General features: G+C 46.4%; 10 non-coding genes across 10 annotated transcripts; 5 read left to right on the plus strand and 5 right to left on the minus strand.

Annotated features, from left to right (window-relative positions):
- The first annotated feature begins 2215 nt into the window (after window positions 1-2215).
- On the plus strand, window positions 2216-2289 carry trnam-cau (transfer RNA methionine (anticodon CAU)). Its single transcript has one exon. It is a non-coding gene; the product is annotated as a tRNA-Met (tRNA).
- A 1205-nt stretch (window positions 2290-3494) lies between these two features.
- On the minus strand, window positions 3495-3577 carry trnal-cag (transfer RNA leucine (anticodon CAG)). Its single transcript has one exon. It is a non-coding gene; the product is annotated as a tRNA-Leu (tRNA).
- Window positions 3578-3673: 96 nt separating this feature from the next.
- Window positions 3674-3747, plus strand: trnam-cau (transfer RNA methionine (anticodon CAU)). Its single transcript has one exon. It is a non-coding gene; the product is annotated as a tRNA-Met (tRNA).
- A 1205-nt stretch (window positions 3748-4952) lies between these two features.
- On the minus strand, window positions 4953-5035 carry trnal-cag (transfer RNA leucine (anticodon CAG)). Its single transcript has one exon. It is a non-coding gene; the product is annotated as a tRNA-Leu (tRNA).
- A 96-nt stretch (window positions 5036-5131) lies between these two features.
- Window positions 5132-5205, plus strand: trnam-cau (transfer RNA methionine (anticodon CAU)). Its single transcript has one exon. It is a non-coding gene; the product is annotated as a tRNA-Met (tRNA).
- A 1205-nt stretch (window positions 5206-6410) lies between these two features.
- trnal-cag (transfer RNA leucine (anticodon CAG)) lies at window positions 6411-6493 on the minus strand. The gene has a single exon. It is a non-coding gene; the product is annotated as a tRNA-Leu (tRNA).
- Window positions 6494-6589: 96 nt separating this feature from the next.
- trnam-cau (transfer RNA methionine (anticodon CAU)) lies at window positions 6590-6663 on the plus strand. The gene has a single exon. It is a non-coding gene; the product is annotated as a tRNA-Met (tRNA).
- Window positions 6664-7864: 1201 nt separating this feature from the next.
- On the minus strand, window positions 7865-7947 carry trnal-cag (transfer RNA leucine (anticodon CAG)). The gene has a single exon. It is a non-coding gene; the product is annotated as a tRNA-Leu (tRNA).
- A 96-nt stretch (window positions 7948-8043) lies between these two features.
- Window positions 8044-8117, plus strand: trnam-cau (transfer RNA methionine (anticodon CAU)). Its single transcript has one exon. It is a non-coding gene; the product is annotated as a tRNA-Met (tRNA).
- Window positions 8118-9322: 1205 nt separating this feature from the next.
- On the minus strand, window positions 9323-9405 carry trnal-cag (transfer RNA leucine (anticodon CAG)). Its single transcript has one exon. It is a non-coding gene; the product is annotated as a tRNA-Leu (tRNA).
- Between the last annotated feature and the right edge of the window lie 2664 nt (window positions 9406-12069).

Genomic DNA, 12069 nt, shown 5'->3' on the forward strand with positions numbered 1-12069 from the left:
GCTATGAGATGCTGGCTGAGACCTACTAATTGTCACCCCTCTTGTACAGTGGGGGCACCTGTTGTCTGCTGAATGGTCAGTTTGAATATCTCAGATTTGGTTTAAGTCACATGGTCAAGGATAAATGTAGAATGTAACCTGTTTGCTTTCTCTCTTGAGACTAGACTCATGTCCCTCATGGCATCCCTCTCAATACTTCTCATGTGTTAAAGCTACATTATCTTTCTTTCTCAATCTCAGGTAACATACCACATAGACGCTGGCTATTATTAACTGTACACATTAACAATTATTCCATCATGCAAATACTTTGTAGTAATTTCAGGAGTCAATACTGCTAATAAATATGGATGACACTTCTATTCAGAAAGAAATGTTTTTTAACAACCTGCATTTACTAAAAAAAATTAAATTAATATAAATCGTAATTCTTGCTATTATAACACATTCTGTCTTCTCACATTTTTGATTTACCAAACCAAGATTTACTGGCTCTCACATTGCTGCAGCAAAGCCAAATCTTAGTGTGGTCAGGAGACCTTCTCAGGTTGAAGACCAACCCAGCGCAGCAGTGTCTTGTGCCTCTATACCAAGCAGTACTGTCTCTGTAAGTAATGGCATAATGTATAAAGTATTCTATAAAGGCACTTTTCACGTTCCATTCTGTACGAATTATTAAACTTGTTCAATTTTTCTTTTAATACCAGAAAACCATATTTTTGTCGATGTTTCAGGGTGTGCCAGTGTTCCAGGGTCTACAAATGGTTCAAAGACTGTCAGCGGTCCATAGGATGCCACTGTTACAGCCTATTTTGCAGAGCACCAATTCACAACCAGCTCCACAAACCATGCCCAAGAGACCCTACAAGGCAAACACTTGCAGGAAGTGTGGAAAATTCAAAACCAGTGCAACGGGACATAGCCAGTACAGGGGCAAGGTGTATATACTGTCCACAGACTGAGAACATTACAAAAGAAAAGTGGTTAGAGTAAATCCGGAGAACCTTCTCCCAAATAATGTATACACTGTATATTTTTATTTATTGTTGTGTGTATATAGTTGTTTAAATATAGTTCACTATTGTTAATATTTGTGTCTAACATTATTTTATTTAACTTGCTTTTTTAATCCTATTTAACTTTTACTTTTACCTTTTTAATTTATTGTTTGAAAACTTCATTTAATATTCATTACTTTTCTGTTAGCATAATTGTAAAATAAATAAAAAAACAAATTGAGAAATGTGTTTTGATTTCTACATTTATTTTCCTTTTATTTCCCTTTTAATTTTTTTTTTTTGAAAACTTATATAAATTTAATTTGTTTAATATTCATTACTGTTATGTTGGCATAATTGTAAAAAAAAAAAAAAAAAGAGAATGATTGCTTTTTTATTTGTACTTTAGTAAACATTTCATCAGTACACTGCAACAATCGAACGTATTCCTATAAAAAGATAATTTGCACTTTGTCATTTGTCACAGACATTTTTAAGCATAATAATGACTATTTTTGCATCCTTTTTTAATTAAAAATGACAGATTTAAAGGTGTCTTGAATGAATGTAACCTTAAAAAAAATCTGATTTAATATCAATAAAATCACAACTAATAACATGCTTAAAATAAATATGAATACAACTACACATAATAACATGCTTAATAACAAAAATAATACAACAACTACTAAATAACTAATAATAACAAAACACATTTCCATTGGTGTATTAAAATGTAATAAAAAAATATCAAACAAGCACATATATACATTTAATTAACCTTGAAACTTCATTTATTTAAAGCAATTAACAATAAAACAAAAAGTTGTCTTTAGCTGGATTCGAACCCGGGTCGAGGGGAGCACCTGCAATAGCAAACAGTGTAATATAAATGCGCGAATTTACCGCAAGAAGAAACCGGAAGATGTATCACTGCGCGCATGCTAAGGAAGATCCGTCTTTGAACATCAAATTTCACCCTTTCTTTTCTTCATTTTTTCTTTCTCTTCTTCCCCTTCTCTTTTTCTTCCTTCCCTCTTTTCTTCCCTTCTTCCCCGTCTTTGACGGACTATTGTTCCCCAGCTTGAACGCAGCGCCTTAGACCGCTCGGCCATCCTGACACCCTTGCCTGGCTAGAGATGGCCTGTTCGAGCCGCACCTGAAACCAGGGACCTAGAAGCTACTTTTTCTCTGTTCGGGCCCCCTTTAACCCACGGGCCTCGTTGGCGCAGTTAGGCAGCGCGTCAGTCTCATAATCTGAAGGTCGTGAGTTCGAGCCTCACATGGGGCAGGGTGGTTCTTTTTTTCTGATAACTGAGAGAGCTTAGACCAGGGGTGTCAAACTAAATTCCTTTAGGGCCCGAGCCCTGTAGAGTGTTGTTCCAACCCTTCTCAAACACACAAGGCATGTAGTTTTCAAATGAGCCTGAAGGGCATGATTAGTTGGATCAGGTGTGTTCTATCAGGCTTGAATCTAAACTCTGCAGGTCTCCGGCCTTCCAGGGACTGAGTTTGACACCCGTGGCTTAGAAAGAAAGAGTGAGGTTCTCTGTCCCCTTTCGTGTGGGTTTCCCTGTGTCTCCTGGGGGCAAAAGGCCACAGCTCCTCTTCAGGGCAGGTGAAATGATGCTTTGTGGAAAACTGTGAGGTTCCAGGTAAATTCCCTGAATCTCATCCAGCGACATTGCGTGTAGGCCCGTGCAATCCTTTTATTTACAGTGAAGTCAAAATTCTGCATGCATGCTGGCTAATGCTACATGAAGGCAGCAATAGCATCCCTCTCATATTCATGTAACACGTGGCCACGTCCTCCTGAGGTTTTGTGAAGTTTCAAAGGCCATATTGCTGCACTGGCCCGGTCCTGAAGATTTGCCTTGTACAACGTTCGGAAGATTAGACCCTTCCGATCAGAGCAGGCCACACAACTCCTTGTCCAAGCTCTTTGTTTTCTCCAGACTGGACTACTGCTATGCTCCCTTGGCGGGTCTTCCGGCACGTACTATCAAGCCTCTGCAACTGATCCAGGATGCAGCAGCGAGACTGGTCTTCAACGAGCCAAAGAAAGCCCACGTCACACCTCTCTTCATAATTTTGCACTGGCTACCAATAGCTGTTCGCATCAGATTCAAGGTACTGATGTTTGCCTACAAGATAACCACTGGCTCTGCAGCAATATACCTAAAGTCGCTGGTGCAGACCTACGCTTGCTTTCTGCAAGTGAACGATGCCTCGTGGTGCCATCCCAAAGAGGCACAAAATCACTCTCAAGGACCTTTTCCTGGACTGTTCCCAGCTGGTGGATCGGCCTGCCTATCTCAATTCGAGCAGCGGAGGCTTTAACCCTTTTCAAAAAGTGTCTAAAAACTCATCCTTGTCTTCAACGCCTGCCCAATTAATACTAGCATATGCCTAATGCGTCGTTTTGTCAAAGTTAACGCCCTGCTGGCCCAACGTAGCAGAAGACTGAAGTCTCTGTCTGCAGCCAAAGGATAGGTCTGTCAGAAGTGGGATTCGAACCCACGCCTCCAGGGGAGACTGCGACCTGAACGCAGCGCCTTAGACCGCTCGGCCATCCTGACACCCTTACCTGGCTAGAGATGGCCTGTTCGAGCCGCACCTGAAACCAGGGACCTAGAAGCTACTTTTTCTCTGTTCGGGCCCCCTTTAGCCCACGGGCCTCGTTGGCGCAGTTAGGCAGCGCGTCAGTCTCATAATCTGAAGGTCGTGAGTTCGAGCCTCACACGGGGCAGGGTGGTTCTTTTTTTCTGATAACTGAGAGAGCTTAGACCAGGGGTGTCAAACTAAATTCCTTTAGGGCCCGAGCCCTGTAGAGTGTTGTTCCAACCCTTCTCAAACACACAAGGCATGTAGTTTTCAAATGAGCCTGAAGGGCATGATTAGTTGGATCAGGTGTGTTCTATCAGGCTTGAATCTAAACTCTGCAGGTCTCCGGCCTTCCAGGGACTGAGTTTGACACCCGTGGCTTAGAAAGAAAGAGTGAGGTTCTCTGTCCCCTTTCGTGTGGGTTTCCCTGTGTCTCCTGGGGGCAAAAGGCCACAGCTCCTCTTCAGGGCAGGTGAAATGATGCTTTGTGGAAAACTGTGAGGTTCCAGGTAAATTCCCTGAATCTCATCCAGCGACATTGCGTGTAGGCCCGTGCAATCCTTTTATTTACAGTGAAGTCAAAATTCTGCATGCATGCTGGCTAATGCTACATGAAGGCAGCAATAGCATCCCTCTCATATTCATGTAACACGTGGCCACGTCCTCCTGAGGTTTTGTGAAGTTTCAAAGGCCATATTGCTGCACTGGCCCGGTCCTGAAGATTTGCCTTGTACAACGTTCGGAAGATTAGACCCTTCCGATCAGAGCAGGCCACACAACTCCTTGTCCAAGCTCTTTGTTTTCTCCAGACTGGACTACTGCTATGCTCCCTTGGCGGGTCTTCCGGCACGTACTATCAAGCCTCTGCAACTGATCCAGGATGCAGCAGCGAGACTGGTCTTCAACGAGCCAAAGAAAGCCCACGTCACACCTCTCTTCATAATTTTGCACTGGCTACCAATAGCTGTTCGCATCAGATTCAAGGTACTGATGTTTGCCTACAAGATAACCACTGGCTCTGCAGCAATATACCTAAAGTCGCTGGTGCAGACCTACGCTTGCTTTCTGCAAGTGAACGATGCCTCGTGGTGCCATCCCAAAGAGGCACAAAATCACTCTCAAGGACCTTTTCCTGGACTGTTCCCAGCTGGTGGATCGGCCTGCCTATCTCAATTCGAGCAGCGGAGGCTTTAACCCTTTTCAAAAAGTGTCTAAAAACTCATCCTTGTCTTCAACGCCTGCCCAATTAATACTAGCATTTGCCTAATGCGTCGTTTTGTCAAAGTTAACGCCCTGCTGGCCCAACGTAGCAGAAGACTGAAGTCTCTGTCTGCAGCCAAAGGATAGGTCTGTCAGAAGTGGGATTCGAACCCACGCCTCCAGGGGAGACTGCGACCTGAACGCAGCGCCTTAGACCGCTCGGCCATCCTGACACCCTTGCCTGGCTAGAGATGGCCTGTTCGAGCCGCACCTGAAACCAGGGACCTAGAAGCTACTTTTTCTCTGTTCGGGCCCCCTTTAGCCCACGGGCCTCGTTGGCGCAGTTAGGCAGCGCGTCAGTCTCATAATCTGAAGGTCGTGAGTTCGAGCCTCACACGGGGCAGGGTGGTTCTTTTTTTCTGATAACTGAGAGAGCTTAGACCAGGGGTGTCAAACTAAATTCCTTTAGGGCCCGAGCCCTGTAGAGTGTTGTTCCAACCCTTCTCAAACACACAAGGCATGTAGTTTTCAAATGAGCCTGAAGGGCATGATTAGTTGGATCAGGTGTGTTCTATCAGGCTTGAATCTAAACTCTGCAGGTCTCCGGCCTTCCAGGGACTGAGTTTGACACCCGTGGCTTAGAAAGAAAGAGTGAGGTTCTCTGTCCCCTTTCGTGTGGGTTTCCCTGTGTCTCCTGGGGGCAAAAGGCCACAGCTCCTCTTCAGGGCAGGTGAAATGATGCTTTGTGGAAAACTGTGAGGTTCCAGGTAAATTCCCTGAATCTCATCCAGCGACATTGCGTGTAGGCCCGTGCAATCCTTTTATTTACAGTGAAGTCAAAATTCTGCATGCATGCTGGCTAATGCTACATGAAGGCAGCAATAGCATCCCTCTCATATTCATGTAACACGTGGCCACGTCCTCCTGAGGTTTTGTGAAGTTTCAAAGGCCATATTGCTGCACTGGCCCGGTCCTGAAGATTTGCCTTGTACAACGTTCGGAAGATTAGACCCTTCCGATCAGAGCAGGCCACACAACTCCTTGTCCAAGCTCTTTGTTTTCTCCAGACTGGACTACTGCTATGCTCCCTTGGCGGGTCTTCCGGCACGTACTATCAAGCCTCTGCAACTGATCCAGGATGCAGCAGCGAGACTGGTCTTCAACGAGCCAAAGAAAGCCCACGTCACACCTCTCTTCATAATTTTGCACTGGCTACCAATAGCTGTTCGCATCAGATTCAAGGTACTGATGTTTGCCTACAAGATAACCACTGGCTCTGCAGCAATATACCTAAAGTCGATGGTGCAGACCTACGCTTGCTTTCTGCAAGTGAACGATGCCTCGTGGTGCCATCCCAAAGAGGCACAAAATCACTCTCAAGGACCTTTTCCTGGACTGTTCCCAGCTGGTGGATCGGCCTGCCTATCTCATTTCGAGCAGCGGAGGCTTTAACCCTTTTCAAAAAGTGTCTAAAAACTCATCCTTGTCTTCAACGCCTGCCCAATTAATACTAGCATTTGCCTAATGCGTCGTTTTGTCAAAGTTAACGCCCTGCTGGCCCAACGTAGCAGAAGACTGAAGTCTCTGTCTGCAGCCAAAGGATAGGTCTGTCAGAAGTGGGATTCGAACCCACGCCTCCAGGGGAGACTGCGACCTGAACGCAGCGCCTTAGACCGCTCGGCCATCCTGACACCCTTGCCTGGCTAGAGATGGCCTGTTCGAGCCGCACCTGAAACCAGGGACCTAGAAGCTACTTTTTCTCTGTTCGGGCCCCCTTTAGCCCACGGGCCTCGTTGGCGCAGTTAGGCAGCGCGTCAGTCTCATAATCTGAAGGTCGTGAGTTCGAGCCTCACACGGGGCAGGGTGGTTCTTTTTTTCTGATAACTGAGCTTAGACCAGGGGTGTCAAACTAAATTCCTTTAGGGCCCGAGCCCTGTAGAGTGTTGTTCCAACCCTTCTCAAACACACAAGGCATGTAGTTTTCAAATGAGCCTGAAGGGCATGATTAGTTGGATCAGGTGTGTTCTATCAGGCTTGAATCTAAACTCTGCAGGTCTCCGGCCTTCCAGGGACTGAGTTTGACACCCGTGGCTTAGAAAGAAAGAGTGAGGTTCTCTGTCCCCTTTCGTGTGGGTTTCCCTGTGTCTCCTGGGGGCAAAAGGCCACAGCTCCTCTTCAGGGCAGGTGAAATGATGCTTTGTGGAAAACTGTGAGGTTCCAGGTAAATTCCCTGAATCTCATCCAGCGACATTGCGTGTAGGCCCGTGCAATCCTTTTATTTACAGTGAAGTCAAAATTCTGCATGCATGCTGGCTAATGCTACATGAAGGCAGCAATAGCATCCCTCTCATATTCATGTAACACGTGGCCACGTCCTCCTGAGGTTTTGTGAAGTTTCAAAGGCCATATTGCTGCACTGGCCCGGTCCTGAAGATTTGCCTTGTACAACGTTCGGAAGATTAGACCCTTCCGATCAGAGCAGGCCACACAACTCCTTGTCCAAGCTCTTTGTTTTCTCCAGACTGGACTACTGCTATGCTCCCTTGGCGGGTCTTCCGGCACGTACTATCAAGCCTCTGCAACTGATCCAGGATGCAGCAGCGAGACTGGTCTTCAACGAGCCAAAGAAAGCCCACGTCACACCTCTCTTCATAATTTTGCACTGGCTTCCAATAGCTGTTCGCATCAGATTCAAGGTACTGATGTTTGCCTACAAGATAACCACTGGCTCTGCAGCAATATACCTAAAGTCGATGGTGCAGACCTACGCTTGCTTTCTGCAAGTGAACGATGCCTCGTGGTGCCATCCCAAAGAGGCACAAAATCACTCTCAAGGACCTTTTCCTGGACTGTTCCCAGCTGGTGGATCGGCCTGCCTATCTCAATTCGAGCAGCGGAGGCTTTAACCCTTTTCAAAAAGTGTCTAAAAACTCATCCTTGTCTTCAACGCCTGCCCAATTAATACTAGCATTTGCCTAATGCGTCGTTTTGTCAAAGTTAACGCCCTGCTGGCCCAACGTAGCAGAAGACTGAAGTCTCTGTCTGCAGCCAAAGGATAGGTCTGTCAGAAGTGGGATTCGAACCCACGCCTCCAGGGGAGACTGCGACCTGAACGCAGCGCCTTAGACCGCTCGGCCATCCTGACACCCTTGCCTGGCTAGAGATGGCCTGTTCGAGCCGCACCTGAAACCAGGGACCTAGAAGCTACTTTTTCTCTGTTCGGGCCCCTTTTAGCCCACGGGCCTCGTTGGCGCAGTTAGGCAGCGCGTCAGTCTCATAATCTGAAGGTCGTGAGTTCGAGCCTCACACGGGGCAGGGTGGTTCTTTTTTTCTGATAACTGAGAGAGCTTAGACCAGGGGTGTCAAACTAAATTCCTTTAGGGCCCGAGCCCTGTAGAGTGTTGTTCCAACCCTTCTCAAACACACAAGGCATGTAGTTTTCAAATGAGCCTGAAGGGCATGATTAGTTGGATCAGGTGTGTTCTATCAGGCTTGAATCTAAACTCTGCAGGTCTCCGGCCTTCCAGGGACTGAGTTTGACACCCGTGGCTTAGAAAGAAAGAGTGAGGTTCTCTGTCCCCTTTCGTGTGGGTTTCCCTGTGTCTCCTGGGGGCAAAGGGCCACAGCTCCTCTTCAGGGCAGGTGAAATGATGCTTTGTGGAAAACTGTGAGGTTCCAGGTAAATTCCCTGAATCTCATCCAGCGACATTGCGTGTAGGCCCGTGCAATCCTTTTATTTACAGTGAAGTCAAAATTCTGCATGCATGCTGGCTAATGCTACATGAAGGCAGCAATAGCATCCCTCTCATATGCATGTAACACGTGGCCACATCCTCCTGAGGTTTTGTGAAGTTTCAAAGGCCATATTGCTGCACTGGCCCGGTCCTGAAGATTTGCCTTGTACAACGTTCGGAAGATTAGACCCTTCCGATCAGAGCAGGCCACACAACTCCTTGTCCAAGCTCTTTGTTTTCTCCAGACTGGACTACTGCTATGCTCCCTTGGCGGGTCTTCCGGCACGTACTATCAAGCCTCTGCAACTGATCCAGGATGCAGCAGCGAGACTGGTCTTCAACGAGCCAAAGAAAGCCCACGTCACACCTCTCTTCATAATTTTGCACTGGCTACCAATAGCTGTTCGCATCAGATTCAAGGTACTGATGTTTGCCTACAAGATAACCACTGGCTCTGCAGCAATATACCTAAAGTCGCTGGTGCAGACCTACGCTTGCTTTCTGCAAGTGAACGATGCCTCGTGGTGCCATCCCAAAGAGGCACAAAATCACTCTCAAGGACCTTTTCCTGGACTGTTCCCAGCTGGTGGATCGGCCTGCCTATCTCAATTCGAGCAGCGGAGGCTTTAACCCTTTTCAAAAAGTGTCTAAAAACTCATCCTTGTCTTCAACGCCTGCCCAATTAATACTAGCATTTGCCTAATGCGTCGTTTTGTCAAAGTTAACGCCCTGCTGGCCCAACGTAGCAGAAGACTGAAGTCTCTGTCTGCAGCCAAAGGATAGGTCTGTCAGAAGTGGGATTCGAACCCACGCCTCCAGGGGAGACTGCGACCTGAACGCAGCGCCTTAGACCGCTCGGCCATCCTGACACCCTTGCCTGGCTAGAGATGGCCTGTTCGAGCCGCACCTGAAACCAGGGACCTAGAAGCTACTTTTTCTCTGTTCGGGCCCCCTTTAGCCCACGGGCCTCGTTGGCGCAGTTAGGCAGCGCGTCAGTCTCATAATCTGTAGGTCGTGAGTTCGAGCCTCACACGGGGCAGGGTGGTTCTTTTTTTCTGATAACTGAGAGAGCTTAGACCAGGGGTGTCAAACTAAATTCCTTTAGGGCCCGAGCCCTGTAGAGTGTTGTTCCAACCCTTCTCAAACACACAAGGCATGTAGTTTTCAAATGAGCCTGAAGGGCATGATTAGTTGGATCAGGTGTGTTCTATCAGGCTTGAATCTAAACTCTGCAGGTCTCCGGCCTTCCAGGGACTGAGTTTGACACCCGTGGCTTAGAAAGAAAGAGTGAGGTTCTCTGTCCCCTTTCGTGTGGGTTTCCCTGTGTCTCCTGGGGGCAAAAGGCCACAGCTCCTCTTCAGGGCAGGTGAAATGATGCTTTGTGGAAAACTGTGAGGTTCCAGGTAAATTCCCTGAATCTCATCCAGCGACATTGCGTGTAGGCCCGTGCAATCCTTTTATTTACAGTGAAGTCAAAATTCTGCATGCATGCTGGCTAATGCTACATGAAGGCAGCAATAGCATCCCTCTCATATTCATGTAACACGTGGCCACGTCCTACTGAGGTTTTGTGAAGTTTCAAAGGCCATATTGCTGCACTGGCCCGGTCCTGAAGATTTGCCTTGTACAACGTTCGGAAGATTAGACCCTTCCGATCAGAGCAGGCCACACAACTCCTTGTCCAAGCTCTTTGTTTTCTCCAGACTGGACTACTGCTATGCTCCCTTGGCGGGTCTTCCGGCACGTACTATCAAGCCTCTGCAACTGATCCAGGATGCAGCAGCGAGACTGGTCTTCAACGAGCCAAAGAAAGCCCACGTCACACCTCTCTTCATAATTTTGCACTGGCTTCCAATAGCTGTTCGCATCAGATTCAAGGTACTGATGTTTGCCTACAAGATAACCACTGGCTCTGCAGCAATATACCTAAAGTCGATGGTGCAGACCTACGCTTGCTTTCTGCAAGTGAACGATGCCTCGTGGTGCCATCCCAAAGAGGCACAAAATCACTCTCAAGGACCTTTTCCTGGACTGTTCCCAGCTGGTGGATCGGCCTGCCTATCTCAATTCGAGCAGCGGAGGCTTTAACCCTTTTCAAAAAGTGTCTAAAAACTCATCCTTGTCTTCAACGCCTGCCCAATTAATACTAGCATTTGCCTAATGCGTCGTTTTGTCAAAGTTAACGCCCTGCTGGCCCAACGTAGCAGAAGACTGAAGTCTCTGTCTGCAGCCAAAGGATAGGTCTGTCAGAAGTGGGATTCGAACCCACGCCTCCAGGGGAGACTGCGACCTGAGCGCTAGCTGACGAAGGATAGTCCGACATAATTTCAGAAATGTTGAGCAATGTCGAACTGCGCAGCCAATCGCATCGAAGCGCCATGACATTTGGACCAATCGCGTCGAAGCGCCTTAACATTTCCAGCCAATCAAAAAGCGCAATTCATAACATTCTCTTGACATTCGTGACATTTGGCCAATCAGAGAGCAAGGGGATGCCGGCGGCACGTTTCCGCGTATCACCGCTAGGTGGAGGGGTCAGCGCTTCTAGTCAGGTGTCAATCAAGTTGCCGAAACGTGCCGAAGGTGTACGAAAGAATGACATCGTCCTCAGGAGGTGTGTCAAGGGTCAAAAAAGTTCATTACCGAAGTTCGTGACCTACGACGAGTATCATTGCCGCGGAGCTCAGCATCATTTTTACGGAGGACAGCGAAACTTCATTTTAAAACTAAATACGGCGATATTACCGACGACGACAACAGTTAAGAAATTATCATCTAATTGCAAAAAAAAATTTGTATTCAATTTTTTATTATTAGTGTAATTTTAACTGTTTTAATTGTTCTTTCAAAACTGTTTCATCAAAGTCAATAAAAATGTCTGGCAAACAACAAAAATCACATAAAGCTATGTCGGACGCTGAATGGATTTCGCGTTTAAAAAAGTTTGCCAGCACAGGAATGTGGCCATCAAATGAAGGTAACAGGCCTGCTCCTAGACAGAAAAAGTGGTACGAGATTTATCAAAGGGTGAGTGAGTGTTTGTTACCTTTGCATGATAGAGAGAAAAAAAACACTTAAGTGTTTGTTGACTTGCATAATCGAACATTATTAGTATAGTTGTTTAATGTATTTGCATAAGAGAACAACAGATTAGGCTCCATTACAAACATTTACCTGGTCCCATTCATTGGTATGGTGTAATGTGATGGTTGTGTTATGTTTATGTAATGTTGCAGGTATTTTGAGATTTATGTCATACTGTTAATGAAAAGTTACATCAAAGACCTTTTGTGTACTGGGAGACTCAGAGATTTGAGAGGGGGAAGGGACAGTGAATGAATAGGTGGTCTGAAGGTGTGAAATGTTCCTCTCTTGTATCTCTCTCCTTTAAAGAGAGATACCAGCTCTAACATTATATGTAAGATAAGCTTGACTTGTGTCCTAGACATTAATCAGTGAATGAATTAATATATTAATTTAATAAAGTATTTTATGCTTTATACTCACTTGTATTGTGCATTACATTTGTTATA

The sequence above is a fragment of the Carassius gibelio genome, chromosome A4 (assembly GCF_023724105.1).
Source record: "Carassius gibelio isolate Cgi1373 ecotype wild population from Czech Republic chromosome A4, carGib1.2-hapl.c, whole genome shotgun sequence".
Taxonomy (NCBI): Eukaryota; Metazoa; Chordata; class Actinopteri; order Cypriniformes; family Cyprinidae; genus Carassius; species Carassius gibelio.